We start from the raw sequence: 13,796 nt of genomic DNA, 5'->3' as shown, positions 1-13,796 counted from the left end.
AGTTTCAATCTGCCTACCTCTGGGTTATGGGTCCAGCATGCTTCCATTGCAGTACTCTGCTGCACATGTAAGTGCAAGAGATCCTGAAGCACTCACTCATCATGGGAAAGTACCAATGTGTTTATTCGTTAGTTGATGGAAGAAACATCTTACAAAAACTCTCCAGATTATTGACTTTTTTAATGTTTTTCTAGGAAACGTTCTAGATGTATGCTTATTAGCCTTTGTCAGTAGGCACGTTTTGCAAAGTGTCTCTGTGGCGCAATCGGTTAGTGTGTTCGGCTATTAACCGAAAGGTTGGTGGTTCAATCCCACCCAGGGACCTAATTAAACTTCTGATCAGATTTTGGTGATATTTAAGTAGACAAGTCAAAATTTCAAACCCCCTCTTATGGTGTAGGGTACATGGCCTTCTCTGATGTAATCAGAGTTAGATTTGATTCAGTGATTTTATAAAAAACAGCTAGGAAGCACAATTTAGCAGTGGGTTGCAGAGAAAAAAAATATGCTGGCAAAAAAAATCCAACTGAGTGATTAAGCAGCTCTTCATTTTCTGGCTTTATTTTTATGCTAACAAATTTGTTCTCTGAAAAGTGTCCACAAAGCCAAGTCTCTGATTAACACCGTTGTAGGGATGGTTTTTCACCTATTACTAAATTAAACTTGCTTCATTGGAAAGGCAGCAAGATGCATCCTCATTTCAATGTCTACTGAAATAATACAGGTTGACACCAGGAAACATTAACGCCACTGCATCCTTGCTGCTTTCTCATGTGGAAGTCTGTTTAATGTGAAAACAAGGTGATATCTAATTATCACACAGGTAAGGAATTAAGAAAATCTTTATTTAAGGGTGAAGATGTTTCTCCCAAAATCGTTGCCCCAATGCATCATTGAAATTCAAGCTGGAAAGATGATTTTAATATATCACTTGTACATTTTGTATTGCTCTTCTGGTGACAATGTAGTTTGTTTTTGTCAATTACCATTTTAATAATAGGGTAAAGAAAATGAAGTGGATTTTTGAAAGAAAACAATACTGTCAATATACTATTAAAACAAATTAAAATGGTAAAAGTTATTGTACTTTTAGTAAAAATAAAAGAGACAAAATATCAATCCCAGTTTTGGATTACTTTAATTAACAAAAAAAAATGCATATAGCAGAGGATAGTTTCAATCTACCTATCTCTGGGTTATGGGTCCAGCATGCTTCCATTGCAGTACTCTGCTGCACATGTAAGTGCAAGAGATCCTGAAGCACTCACTCATCATGGGAAAGTACCAATGTGTTTCTTCATTGGTTGATGGAAGAAACATCTTACAAAAACTCTCCAGATTATTGACTTTTTAAAGTTTTTCTAGGAAACGTTCTTGATGAATGCTTATTAGCCTTTGTCAGTATGGACTTTTTGCAAAGTGTCTCTGTGGTGCAATTGGTTAGTGTGTAAGGCTATTAACCAAAAGGTTGGTGGTTCAATCCCACCCAGGAATGTAATTGACCTTGTGATCAGATTTTGGTGATATTTAAGTAGACAAGTCAAAATTTCAAACCCCCTCTTATTGTGTAGGGTACCTGGCCTTCTCTGATGTAATCAGAGTTAGATTTGATTCAGTGATTTTATAAAAAACAGCTAGGAAGCACAATTTAGCAGTGGGTTGCAGAGAAAAAAAATATGCTGGCAAAAAAAATCCAATTGAGTGATTAAACAGCTCTTCATTTTCTGGCTTTATTTTTATGCTAACAAATTTGTTCTCTGAAAAGTGTCCACAAAGCCAAGTCTCTGATTAACACCTTTGTAGGGATGGTTTTTCACCTATTACTAAATTTAACTTGCTTCATTGGAAAGGCAGCAAGATGCATCCTCATTTCAATGTCTACTGAAATAATACAAGTTGACACCAGGAAACATTAACGCCACTGCATCCTTGCTGCTTTCTCATGTGGAAGTCTGTTTAATGCGAAAACAAGGTGATATCTAATTAGCACACAGGTAAGGAATTAAGAAAATCTTTATTTAAGGGTGAAGATGTTTCTCACAAAATCGTTGCCCCAATGCATCATTGAAATTCAAGCTGGAAAGATGATTTTAATATATCACTTGTACATTTTGTATTGCTCTTCTGGTGACAATGTAGTTTGTTTTTGTCAATTACCATTTTAATAATAGGGTAAAGAAAATTAAGTGGATTTTTGAAAGAAAACAATACTGTCAATATACTATTAAAACAAATTAAAATGGTAAAAGTTATTGTACTTTAAGTAAAAATAAAAGAGCCAAAATATCAATCCCAGTTTTGGATTACTTTAATTAAAAAAAAAAAGCATACAGCAGAGGATAGTTTCAATCTGCCTACCTCTGGGTTATGAACCCAGCATGCTTCCATTGCTGTACTTTGCTGCACATGTAAGTGCAAGAGATCCTGAAGCACTCACTCATCATGGGAAAGTACCAATGTGTTTCTTCGTTGGTTGATGGAAGAAACATCTTACAAAAACTCTCCAGATTATTGACTTTTTAAAGTTTTTCTAGGAAACGTTTTAGATGAATGCTTATTAGCCTTTGTCAGTATGCACTTTCGCAAAGTGTCTCTGTGGCGCAATCAGTTAGTGTGTACGGCTATTAACTAAAAGGTTGGTGGTTCAATCCCACCATGGGATGTAATTGATCTTGTTATCAGCTTTTGGTGATCTTTAAGTAGACAAGTCAAAATTTCAAACCCCCTCTTATGGTGTAGGGTACCTGGCCTTCTCTGATGTAATCAGAGTTAGATTTGATTCATTGATTTTATAAAAACAGCGAGGAAGCACAATTTAGCAGTGGTTTGCAGAGAAAAAAAATATGCTGGCAGAAAAATCCAATTGAGTGATTAAACAGCTCTTCATTTTCTGGCTTTATTTTTATGCTAACAAATTTGTTCTCTGAAAAGTGTCCACAAAGCCAAGTCTCTGATTAACACCTTTGTAAGGATAGTTTTTCACCTATTACTAAATTAAACTTGCTTCATTGGAAAGGCAGCAAGATGCATCCTCATTTCAATGTCTACTGAAATAATACAAGTTGACACCAGGAAACATTAACGCCACTGCATCCTTGCTGCTTTCTCATGTGGAAGTCTGTTTAATGCGAAAACAAGGTGATATCTAATTATCACACAGGTAAGGAATTAAGAAAATCTTTATTTAAGGGTGAAGATGTTTCTCACAAAATCGTTGCCCCAATGCATCATTGAAATTCAAGCTGGAAAGATGATTTTAATATATCACTTGTACATTTTGTATTGCTCTTCTGGTGACAATGTAGTTTGTTTTTGTCAATTACCATTTTAATAATAGGGTAAAGAAAATGAAGTGGATTTTTGAAAGAAAACAATACTGTCAATATACTATTAAAACAAATTAAAATGGTAAAAGTTATTGTACTTTAAGTAAAAATAAAAGAGCCAAAATATCAATCCCAGTTTTGGATTACTTTAATTAACAAAAAAAAAGCATATAGCAGAGGATAGTTTCAATCTGCCTACCTCTGGGTTATGGGCCCAGCATGCTTCCATTGCTGTACTCTGCTGCACATGTAAGTGCAAGAGATCCTGAAGCACTCACTCATCATGGGAAAGTACCAATGTGTTTCTTCGTTGGTTGATGGAAGAAACATCTTACAAAAACTCTCCAGATTATTGACTTTTTTAAGTTTTTCTAGGAAACGTTTTAGATGAATGCTTATTAGCATTTGTCAGTATGGACTTTTGCAAAGTGTCTCTGTGGCGCAATCAGTTAGTGTGTACGGCTATTAACCAAAAGGTTAGTGGTTCAATCCCACCCAGGGACGTAATTGACTTTGTGATCAGATTTTGGTGATCTTTAAGTAGACAAGTCAAATTTCATACTCCCTGTTATTGTGTAGGGTACCTGGCCTTCTCTGATGTAATCAGAGTTAGATTTGATTCAGTGATTTTATAAAAAAAAGCTAGGAAGCACAATTTAGCAGTGGGTTGCAGAGAAAAAAAATATGCTGGCAGAAAAATCCAATTGAGTGATTAAACAGCTCTTTATTTTCTGGCTTTATTTTTATGCTAACAAATTTGTTCTCTGAAAAGTGTCCACAAAGCCAAGTCTCTGATTAACACCTTTGTAAGGATGGTTTTTCACCTATTACTAAATTAAACTTGCTTCATTGGAAAGGCAGCAAGATGCATCCTCATTTCAATGTCTACTGAAATAATACAGGTTGACACCAGGAAACATTAACGCCACTGCATCCTTGCTGCTTTCTCATGTGGAAGTCTGTTTAATGTGAAAACAAGGTGATATCTAATTAGCACACAGGTAAGGAATTAAGAAAATCTTTATTTAAGGGTGAAGATGTTTCTCACAAATTTGTTGACCCAATGCATCATTGAAATTCAAGCTGGAAAGATGATTTTAATATATCACTTGTACATTTTGTATTGCTCTTCTGGTGACAATGTAGTTTGTTTTTGTCAATTACCATTTTAATAATAGGGTAAAGAAAATGAAGTGGATTTTTGAAAGAAAACAATACTGTCAATATACTATTAAAACAAATTAAAATGGTAAAAGTTATTGTACTTTAAGTAAAAATAAAAGAGACAAAATATCAATCCCAGTTTTGGATTACTTTAATTAACAAAAAAAAAATGCATATAGCAGAGGATAGTTTCAATCTGCCTACCTCTGGGTTATGGGCCCAGCATGCTTCCATTGCAGTACTCTGCTGCACATGTAAGTGCAAGAGATCCTGAAGCACTCACTCATCATGGGAAAGTACCAATGTGTTTCTTCGTTGGTTGATGGAAGAAACATCTTACAAAAACTCTCCAGATTATTGACTTTTTAAAGTTTTTCTAGGAAACGTTTTAGATGAATGCTTATTAGCCTTTGTCAGTATGGACTTTTGCAAAGTGTCTCTGTGGCGCAATCAATTAGTATGTACGGCTATTAACCATAAGGTTGGTGGTTCAATCCCACCCAGGGACCTAATTTCCCTTGTTATCAGATTTTGGTGATCTTTAAGTAGACAAGTCAAAATTTCAAACCCCCTGTTACGGTGTAGGGTACCTGGCCTTCTCTGATGTAATCAGAGTTAGATTTGATTCAGTGATTTTATAAAAACAGCTAGGAAGCACAATTTAGCAGTGGGTTGCAGAGAAAAAAAATATGCTGGCAGAAAAATCCAATTGAGTGATTAAACAGCTCTTCATTTTCTGGCTTTATTTTTATGCTAACAAATTTGTTCTCTGAAAAGTGTCCACAAAGCCAAGTCTCTGATTAACACCTTTGTAAGGATGGTTTTTCACCTATTACTAAATTAAACTTGCTTCATTGGAAAGGCAGCAAGATGCATCCTCATTTCAATGTCTACTGAAATAATACAAGTTGACACCAGGAAACATTAACGCCACTGCATCCTTGCTGCTTTCTCATGTGGAAGTCTGTTTAATATGAAAACAAGGTGATATCTAATTAGCACACAGGTAAGGAATTAAGAAAATCTTTATTTAAGGGTGAAGATGTTTCTCACAAAATCGTTGCCCCAATGCATCATTGAAATGCAAGCTGGAAATATGATTTTAATATATCACTTGTACATTTTGTATTGCTCTTCTGGTGACAATGTAGTTTGTTTTTGTCAATTACCATTTTAATAATAGGGTAAAGAAAATTAAGTGGATTTTTGAAAGAAAACAATACTGTCAATATACTATTAAAACAAATTAAAATGGTAAAAGTTGTTGTACTTTAAGTAAAAATAAAAGAGCCAAAATATCAATCCCAGTTTTGGATTACTTTAATTAACAAAAAAAAATGCATATAGCAGAAGATAGTTTCAATCTGCCTACCTCTGGGTTATGGGCCTAGCATGCTTCCATTGCTGTACTCTGCTGCACATGTAAGTGCAAGAGATCCTGAAGCACTCACTCATCATGGGAAAGTACCAATGTGTTTCTTCGTTGGTTGATGGAAGAAACATCTTACAAAAACTCTCCAGATTATTGACTTTTTAAAGTTTTTCTAGGAAACGTTTTAGATGAATGCTTATTAGCCTTTGTCAGTATGTACTTTTGCAAAGTGTCTCTGTGGCGCAATCAGTTAGTGTGTACGGCTATTAACCAAAAGGTTGGTGGTTCAATCCCACCCAGGGACGTACTTGACCTTGTTATCAGATTTTGGTGATCTTTAAGTAGACAAGTCAAATTTCATACCCCCTGTTATGGTGTAGGGTACCTGGCCTTCTCTGATGTAATCAGAGTTAGATTTGATTCAGTGATTTTATAAAAACATCTAGGAATCACAATTTAGCAGTGGGTTGCAGAGAAAAAGAAATATGCTGGCAAAAAAATCAAATTGCGTGATTAAACAGCTCTTCATTTTCTGGCTTTATTTTTATGCTAACAAATTTGTTCTCTGAAAAGTGTCCACAAAGCCAAGTCTCTGATTAACACCTTTGTAAGGATGGTTTTTCACCTATTACTAAATTAAACTTGCTTCATTGGAAAGGCAGCAAGATGCATCCTCATTTCAATGGTAAGTCAACCTTCTTGCCCTATGTTCCCTGTCAACGGATGAAGACGCATCATTATCTACCGCAGTCATTTTGGCCCAATAGATATGCAAGAAGTTTAGATTCCCCTTTCTTTGCAGGTAGAGGAAGGAAAAGGAAGAGGTCTGTAGCCTCTTCAAGATCGCAGGACCAGAGATTGTCCTCTGCTTCTGCCAAATCCACTGCATGACACTGGGGCTTTCTTGCAGGAGCCCACACCAGTGGGGGCACGTCTAAAACTCTTCAGTCAGTTCTGGATTCATTCGGACCTGGACTCGTGGGTTTTACAAATAGTGTCCCAAGGGTACAAACTGGGGTTTCAAGACGTTCCCCCTCACCGATTGTTCAAATTGGCCTTTGTCAGCAGGGAGAAGGTTTTTATTCAAGCCTCTTCGTGGTCCCGAAGCCGGACGGCTCAGTCAGACCAATCTTAAATCTGAAATCCCTCAATTTCTTCCTAAAGAAATTCAATTTCAAGATGGAATTTCTCAGGGCAGTGATCTCCAGTCCGGAGGACGGAGATTTCATGGTTTTGGTAGACATAAAGGATGCCTACTTACATGTTCCCATTTAGCCACTGCCTCAAGCTACCTAAGGTTTGCAATTCAGGATTGTCATTACCAATTTCAGACATTGCCGTTTGGTCTGTCCACGGCTCCGAGGATTTTCACCAGGGTGATGGCGGAAATTATGGTTCTCCTTCGCAAGCAAGGAGTCACAATTATCCCGTACTTGGATGATCTCCTGATAAAGGCGAGATCCAGGGACCAGTTGGTGCAAAACATTGCACTCTCCCTGACAGTTCTTCAACAACATGGTTGGCTCCTAAACTTGCCAAAATCGCAGTTGGTCCCAATGACGCGGTTGTTGTTTTTGGGAGTCATACTGTTAGGCGCCAGGGTCCGCATGATGGTCTGCGCGGCCCGGCGCCTAGCAACTAGAGACGCCGTGCACGTACAGCCGCCGGCTCCCTAGCAACGCTAGACGCCGGGCGCGCTGAGCCGCACGGACCCTAGCAACGGGGACGCCACTGGCGGATCGCGTTCCCCATTGCTAGGCTTTAGGAAATTAAGATATTCACCTGCTCTCTGGCCGTGCAGCAAGGCAGCTGCACGGCATTTATTCTAATCAGCCTTTAGCAGCTGATTGGAGGACTCCTTGTTAAATACACTCCCAGGGCTTCTCACAGACTCCGGTAATAGCTTCCTGCATGCTGCCTTTGTTTGCTGAGAGTCTGTTTCCAGTCCTGCTGTATCCGGTCATTCCAGTCCGCAGAAGTCCGGTATTCGGGAGTTGTCATCTCATCCCAAGAGGTCGTTTGGTTCCCTGGAGTCCTGACTGATCACCGTTTTATATCCAGTGGTGTTCGTGAGTTGCGGCTCTGCCGTGTGTTGCGGCTCAGCCGCTTTACCTTTTATATTTTGTGTTTGGAGCATTTGCGGAGGGTTCCGCTTCCACAAGTCCTCTCTGGTACTTGGCGGTGCCGGGTAGGAGAATTGGACAAGTGGATATTTTGGTTGTCCTTTTTCCTGGCGGTTTCTCCGCACATATTATAGTTTTGAGTTTGCTTAGCCCCTGGCCTGGTTGTTTAGTTAGAGGGCCTCTTGTTATCACCCTGTCTCAGGTTTCCCTTTGTCTCTCATTAAGACCGGGGGGCATCGAAGTTGGGCATACATAATCCGCCCTTCAAACGCGGCTGCCAAGGGCTCAAGAAACCATAGTCTCGCAGGGGATTTCTGACAACACGGGTGAGACAACAGAGTTAGGGCGCCAGGGGCTATTTTCCTGTCCTGCTCCCTTCCCCAGCATTCCGTTCCAGTGCTCCAGTCCTTGCCATAAGATCTTCTCTGACCAGAGTGCTGGAATCATAACATTATTACCGGCCATACCAAAACTTAAAATTAAACAGGGTTTAATTTTTGCTCATTCAGTTTTGTGAGAGTTTATCGGCCTCATGAATCCAACAGGTTTAGGGCCAAATCCTGGTCAGCTCTTAGTCAGCCAGATTCAAGAACTTACTCAGATGGTTCAGGATCTTTCTCTTCGGGTGAAGTCGCAGGAAGATCTTTTGCGAGCTTCCCCAAGGGTAGTCCCTGAACCAAAGATGCATTTGCCTGACCGTTTTTCTGGTGATAGAAAAGAGTTTTTTTAATTTTAAAGAATCCTGTAAACTTTATTTTCGTTTAAGACCGACTTCCTCGGGTACTGAATCTCAGCGGGTCGGGTTTATTATTTCTTTGCTCCAGGGGGATCCTCAGACCTGGGCATTTGGTTTAAGAGCAGAGGATCCGGCATTGTTGTCAATTGACGCTTTTTTTGAGTCTTTAGGGCTCTTGTATGATGACCCTGATAGAGAGGCGTCCGATGAAAGTCAGTTGCGCGCTCTCAGACAGGGTAGAAATCCTGCAGAGGTTTATTGTACGGAGTTTCGCCGTTGGTCGAACGACTGTGGCTGGAATGACCCAGCCCTGCACAGTCAGTTTCGCCTCGGCTTATCAGAGTCTATAAAAGACAGTCTCCTTCAGTACCCCGCTCCTGAGACTCTCGATAAACTCATGGAGCTTTCTATTAAGATTGATCGTCGTCTCAGAGAGCGGAGGGCTGAAAAAGGAGCACCTGTAAGGTCAAGTCCGTGTGTATATTCCATTCCTGAAGACGTAGAGGAGACCATGCAGATGGGTCTCTCCCGGCTGTCTCCTGAAGAAAGAGCCAGAAGGCAAAATTCTGGTCTTTGTCTGTACTGTGGGGGTAAGGGACATTTTGCTCGTAATTGTCCGAACAAGTCGGGAAACGCTTTGACCAGGTGAATTGTGAGGGGGTTCACCTAGGTCTGCAGCTTATCTCCTCGAATAACTCCCTTTTAGTCCCAGTTAAAGTTTCCTTTGGCAGCCTCAGTTCTTTGGTGTCGGCTTTTGTTGACAGTGGAGCTGCAGGAAACTTTATGGATTTAACTTGGGCTAAGGCCTTAGGCATTCCTCAGTTACCTTTGGGTAGGTGTGTCACCATGCATGGCTTAGATGGGAGTCCGCTGTCTAATGGGATTATTTCTCTCCGTACACCTCCTGTACTACTTACAGTAGGAGCTCTACATTCCGAGAAAATCGAGTTCTTTCTTACACATTGCCCAGCAGTTCCAGTTGTTCTGGGTCACCCTTGGCTGGCCTTTCATAATCCCACCATTGATTGGCGGTCGGGGGAGATTTCACATTGGGGTACTTTTTGTGATAAGGAATGTATCACGTTTCCAGTCAGAGTAGCAGCTATCATTCCAGAACTCATTCCGGTGGAATACCAGGAGTTTGCTGATGTTTTCTCCAAAGGCAATGCGGACATTCTGCCTCCCCATCGGCCTTATGATTGTGCTATTGAGTTAATTCCTGGTGCCGCATTGCCAAAGGGAAGATTATATGCATTATCCGGGCCAGAAACTGCGGCTATGAATGATTATGTAAAGGAGAGCCTTGAGAAAGGATTTATTAGACCATCAAAATCTCCTTTAAGTGCAGGCTTCTTCTTTGTGGAGAAAAAGGATGGCTCGCTTAGACCTTGCATTGATTTTAGAGCCCTGAATAAGATCTCAGTTAAAAACACCTATCCTTTGCCGTTGATTTCTGTACTCTTTGATCAGTTACGTTCTGCTGTGATTTTTTTCTAAAATTGACCTTAGAGGAGCGTACAACCTCATCCGAATTAAATCTGGAGATGAGTGGAAAACGGCCTTCAGTACTCAGTCGGGTCACTACGAATACCTGGTGATGCCGTTCGGCCTGTCCAATGCTCCGGCAGTTTTTCAAGACCTCATTAACGATGTGCTCCGTGACTTCCTAGGGAAATTCGTGGTCGTTTACTTAGACGACATCCTGATTTTTTCTAAATCAATGGAACAACATGTTACCCAGGTGCGTCTGGTTCTTCAAAAGTTATGTGAGAATCATTTATATGCCAAGCTGGAGAAGTGTGAGTTTCATGTCACGGAAGTATCTTTTTTAGGGTACATAATTTCCCCTCAGGGATTTTCCATGGAACCAAAGAAACTCCAGGCCATCCTTAGTTGGGCGCAACCCACCAATTTAAAAGCAATTAAGCGTTTTTTAGGGTTTGCGAATTATTATAGGAGGTTCATTCATTCTTTTTCTGACCTGGTTGCTCCCATTGTAGCTCTGACAAAGAAAGGAGCGGATCCTACCAACTGGTCGCGTGAAGCTGAGTTGTCCTTCCGGGCCTTGAAACAAGCCTTTGTCTCGGCTCCAGTCCTCAGACTTCCTAATCCGGAATTGCCCTTTGTGGTGGAGGTTGATGCCTCGGAGGTTGGAGTGGGGGCTATCCTTTCTCAAAAGGATCCGGAGTCTCTGGAGTTACATCCTTGTGCCTTTATGTCCAGGAAATTCTCCTCCGCTGAATCCAACTATGACGTTGGTAATCGGGAGTTACTGGCGGTAAAATGGGCTTTCGAGGAGTGGAGGCATTGGCTGGAGGGAGCAAAACATACTATTTCGGTATTGACTGACCATAAGAACCTGCAATAGATTGAATCGGCTAAGCGGCTTAATGCCCGGCAGGCACGTTGGGCATTATTTTTTACGCGTTTCAAATTTATAATCACTTTCAGGCCTGGTTCCAAGAATACTAAGGCTGATGCCCTGTCACATAGCTTTCTTCCGGTTCACAATAACAATCCTGTTACCCCCATACTTCCATCTTCGGTCATCTGGGCGGGCCTCACACAAGATTTATTTACCCAGTTAAAACAGCTTCAACACCAAGCTCCTAGAATTACCCCTGCTGGTCGTCTTTACGTCCCTGAGTTTTTGAGAGTTACTGTTTTAACGGAATTCCATGATAACAAAGTTTCAGGGCATCCAGGAGTCTCTAAGACATTGGAGTTAGTCTCTCGCTCAGTATGGTGGCCTGGTCTTTCTAAAGACGTCAAGGAAATTGTTTATTCATGTCAGGTTTGTGCACAGCATAAGGTTCCCCGTTCCTTGCCCATCGGGCAACTTATGCCCTTAAATGTTCCTCTCAGGCCGTGGTCTCATATTTCCATGGATTTTGTGGTTGACCTTCCCCTTTCAGCCGGATTCCGAGTCATATGGGTGGTAGTGGACCGTTTTAGTAAAATGGCTCATTTTATTGCTCTTCCCCGATTGCCTTCTGCCCAAGGGTTGGCAGTTTTGTTTCTCCGCCATGTATTCAGGCTTCATGGGTTGCCTACTGATATTGTTTCTGATCGGGGTCCACAATTCATCGCACAATTCTGGAAATGTTTTTGTGCCTCATTGAAGATGAAATTGTCGTTAACATCCGGTTACCACCCACAATCCAACGGGCAAACCGAACGAGTTAACCAATCATTGAAACAATATTTGCGCTTGTATTCAGCCAAACTCCAGAATGATTGGTCCGAGTTTCTTCCGTTGGCTGAATTTGCTTACAATAATTCTTGTCATTCCTCCACTAAAGAGTCTCCATTCTTTTCAGTTTTTGGTTTTCACCCCAGAGCTAATTCTTTTTTTCATCATTCCTCAGTCTCCTCGCTTACCTTAACCTCCCATCTCAGAGCCATTTGGAAAAAGGTGCACCTTGCTTTCAGAAAAGCGGCCTTTCGAGAGAAGAAATTTTCTGACAGGCTCCGACGTCCTTGCACTTTTAAGGTGGGAGATAGGGTGTGGTTGTCGACTCGCAACATCAGGCTTCGACAATCCTCAGCTAGACTGGGACCCAAATTTATTGGGCCATTTCTTATTATTAAAAGAGTCAACCCAGTTGCCTTTCGGTTACGTTTACCAAGATCTCTCAGGATTGGAAATACGTTTCATTGTTCCCTGTTGAAACAATACGTTTCTTCCAGTAGATTTCCTCGGAAGATCTCTCAGGGTAGATCTCCAGTGGATGTACAGGGACAACAGGAGTTCTTGGTAGAGAAGGTTCTCGATTCCAAATTGTCCCGGGATCGGCTGTATTTTCTGGTTCACTGGAAAGGCTATGGTCCGGAGGAAAGGTCTTGGGTCCAGGATAAGGATCTTCATGCCCCGAGGCTCAAGAGGGCATTTTTTCGGGAATTTCCTCAGAAACCTGGCTTTAGGGGTTCCTTGACCCCTCCTCAAGGGGGGGGTACTGTTAGGCGCCGGGGTCCGCTTGATGGTCTGCGCGGCCCGGCGCCTAGCAACTAGAGATGCCGTGCACGTACAGCCGCCGGCTCCCTAGCAACGCTAGACGCCGGGCGCGCTGAGCCGCACGGACCCTAGCAACGGGGACGCCACTGGTGGACCGCGTTCCCCGTTGCTAGGCTTTAGGAAATTAAGATATTCACCTGCTCTCTGGCCGTGCAGCAAGGCAGCTGCACGGCATTTATTCTAATCAGCCTTTAGCAGCTGATTGGAGGACTCCTTGTTAAATACACTCCCAGGGCTTCTCACAGATGCCGGTAATAGCTTCCTGCATGCTGCCTTTGTTTGCTGAGAACCACAGAGAGAAGCGCTGTCACTAAAGTATTAATATATTTTATTAAAAATGACCTTATTCATATATAAAAATTATGAGAAAACCTAAACATCCTGTGACTTTAAAAAATCTTTTAGCAGCAACACATCAAAACATGTAACAATTTGTATTCCTCACTAAGGTCTCCTTTGGAACAATGTATCAATCTACCCTTTATATAATGTATAGTAACTCTTGTGATTAACAGGAATTCCTTAGAGTAAGCTCCACGCGTGGGCTGATTGAAACACTTGAAACCATATATTGGTAGAGGGTTTAAAAGTTCATCCGTGATGTATATAGGGATTATTCACATTGATGTCATCCGCTCCATTATTTGTGAAATCCCTATTTAGCTCTTATTTCTCAATAATGCCGTCCAGAATTGATCAGCTTTTCTTATGAAGCTTATAATTGCACAATAACAGATTAAGCATGTGACGCTATTTTGGAGTCTGTTATTATACTTAACCCAACTTATGCAATGGGCAACAATTGTGTTATGTCCGTAGGGCGCCGGCTGCCCGCTCTGGGACACTGCAACAGAATGTGCAGGGCTTGTGAGAAATAATAGATAAAATGCTCACAGTCTCATTCAGATCGGCATAAAAATTCAAAGACTATAATGCTCTCTCACCACTTTCCATCAAGCTTCACCTGGAGCATACTGCTAGCTGTCATAAGCTGAATCTCCGTTTGGTGCGGTGAGCCAAATGCCGAACAGATGCTGGGTGAGGCGCTGAGCGGCGGATG

The 13,796-nt window shown here is 41.2% G+C and overlaps 1 non-coding gene across 1 annotated transcript; it reads left to right on the top strand.

Annotated features, from left to right (window-relative positions):
• The first annotated feature begins 250 nt into the window (after positions 1–250).
• Positions 251–324, top strand: TRNAN-AUU (transfer RNA asparagine (anticodon AUU)). Its single transcript has one exon. It is a non-coding gene; the product is annotated as a tRNA-Asn (tRNA).
• Positions 325–13,796: the final 13,472 nt, after the last annotated feature.

This window comes from Pseudophryne corroboree, unplaced genomic scaffold (genome assembly GCF_028390025.1).
Source record: "Pseudophryne corroboree isolate aPseCor3 unplaced genomic scaffold, aPseCor3.hap2 scaffold_392, whole genome shotgun sequence".
In the NCBI taxonomy this organism is placed as follows: domain Eukaryota; kingdom Metazoa; phylum Chordata; class Amphibia; order Anura; family Myobatrachidae; genus Pseudophryne; species Pseudophryne corroboree.
This window is presented reverse-complemented; position numbering and strand designations above follow the sequence as displayed.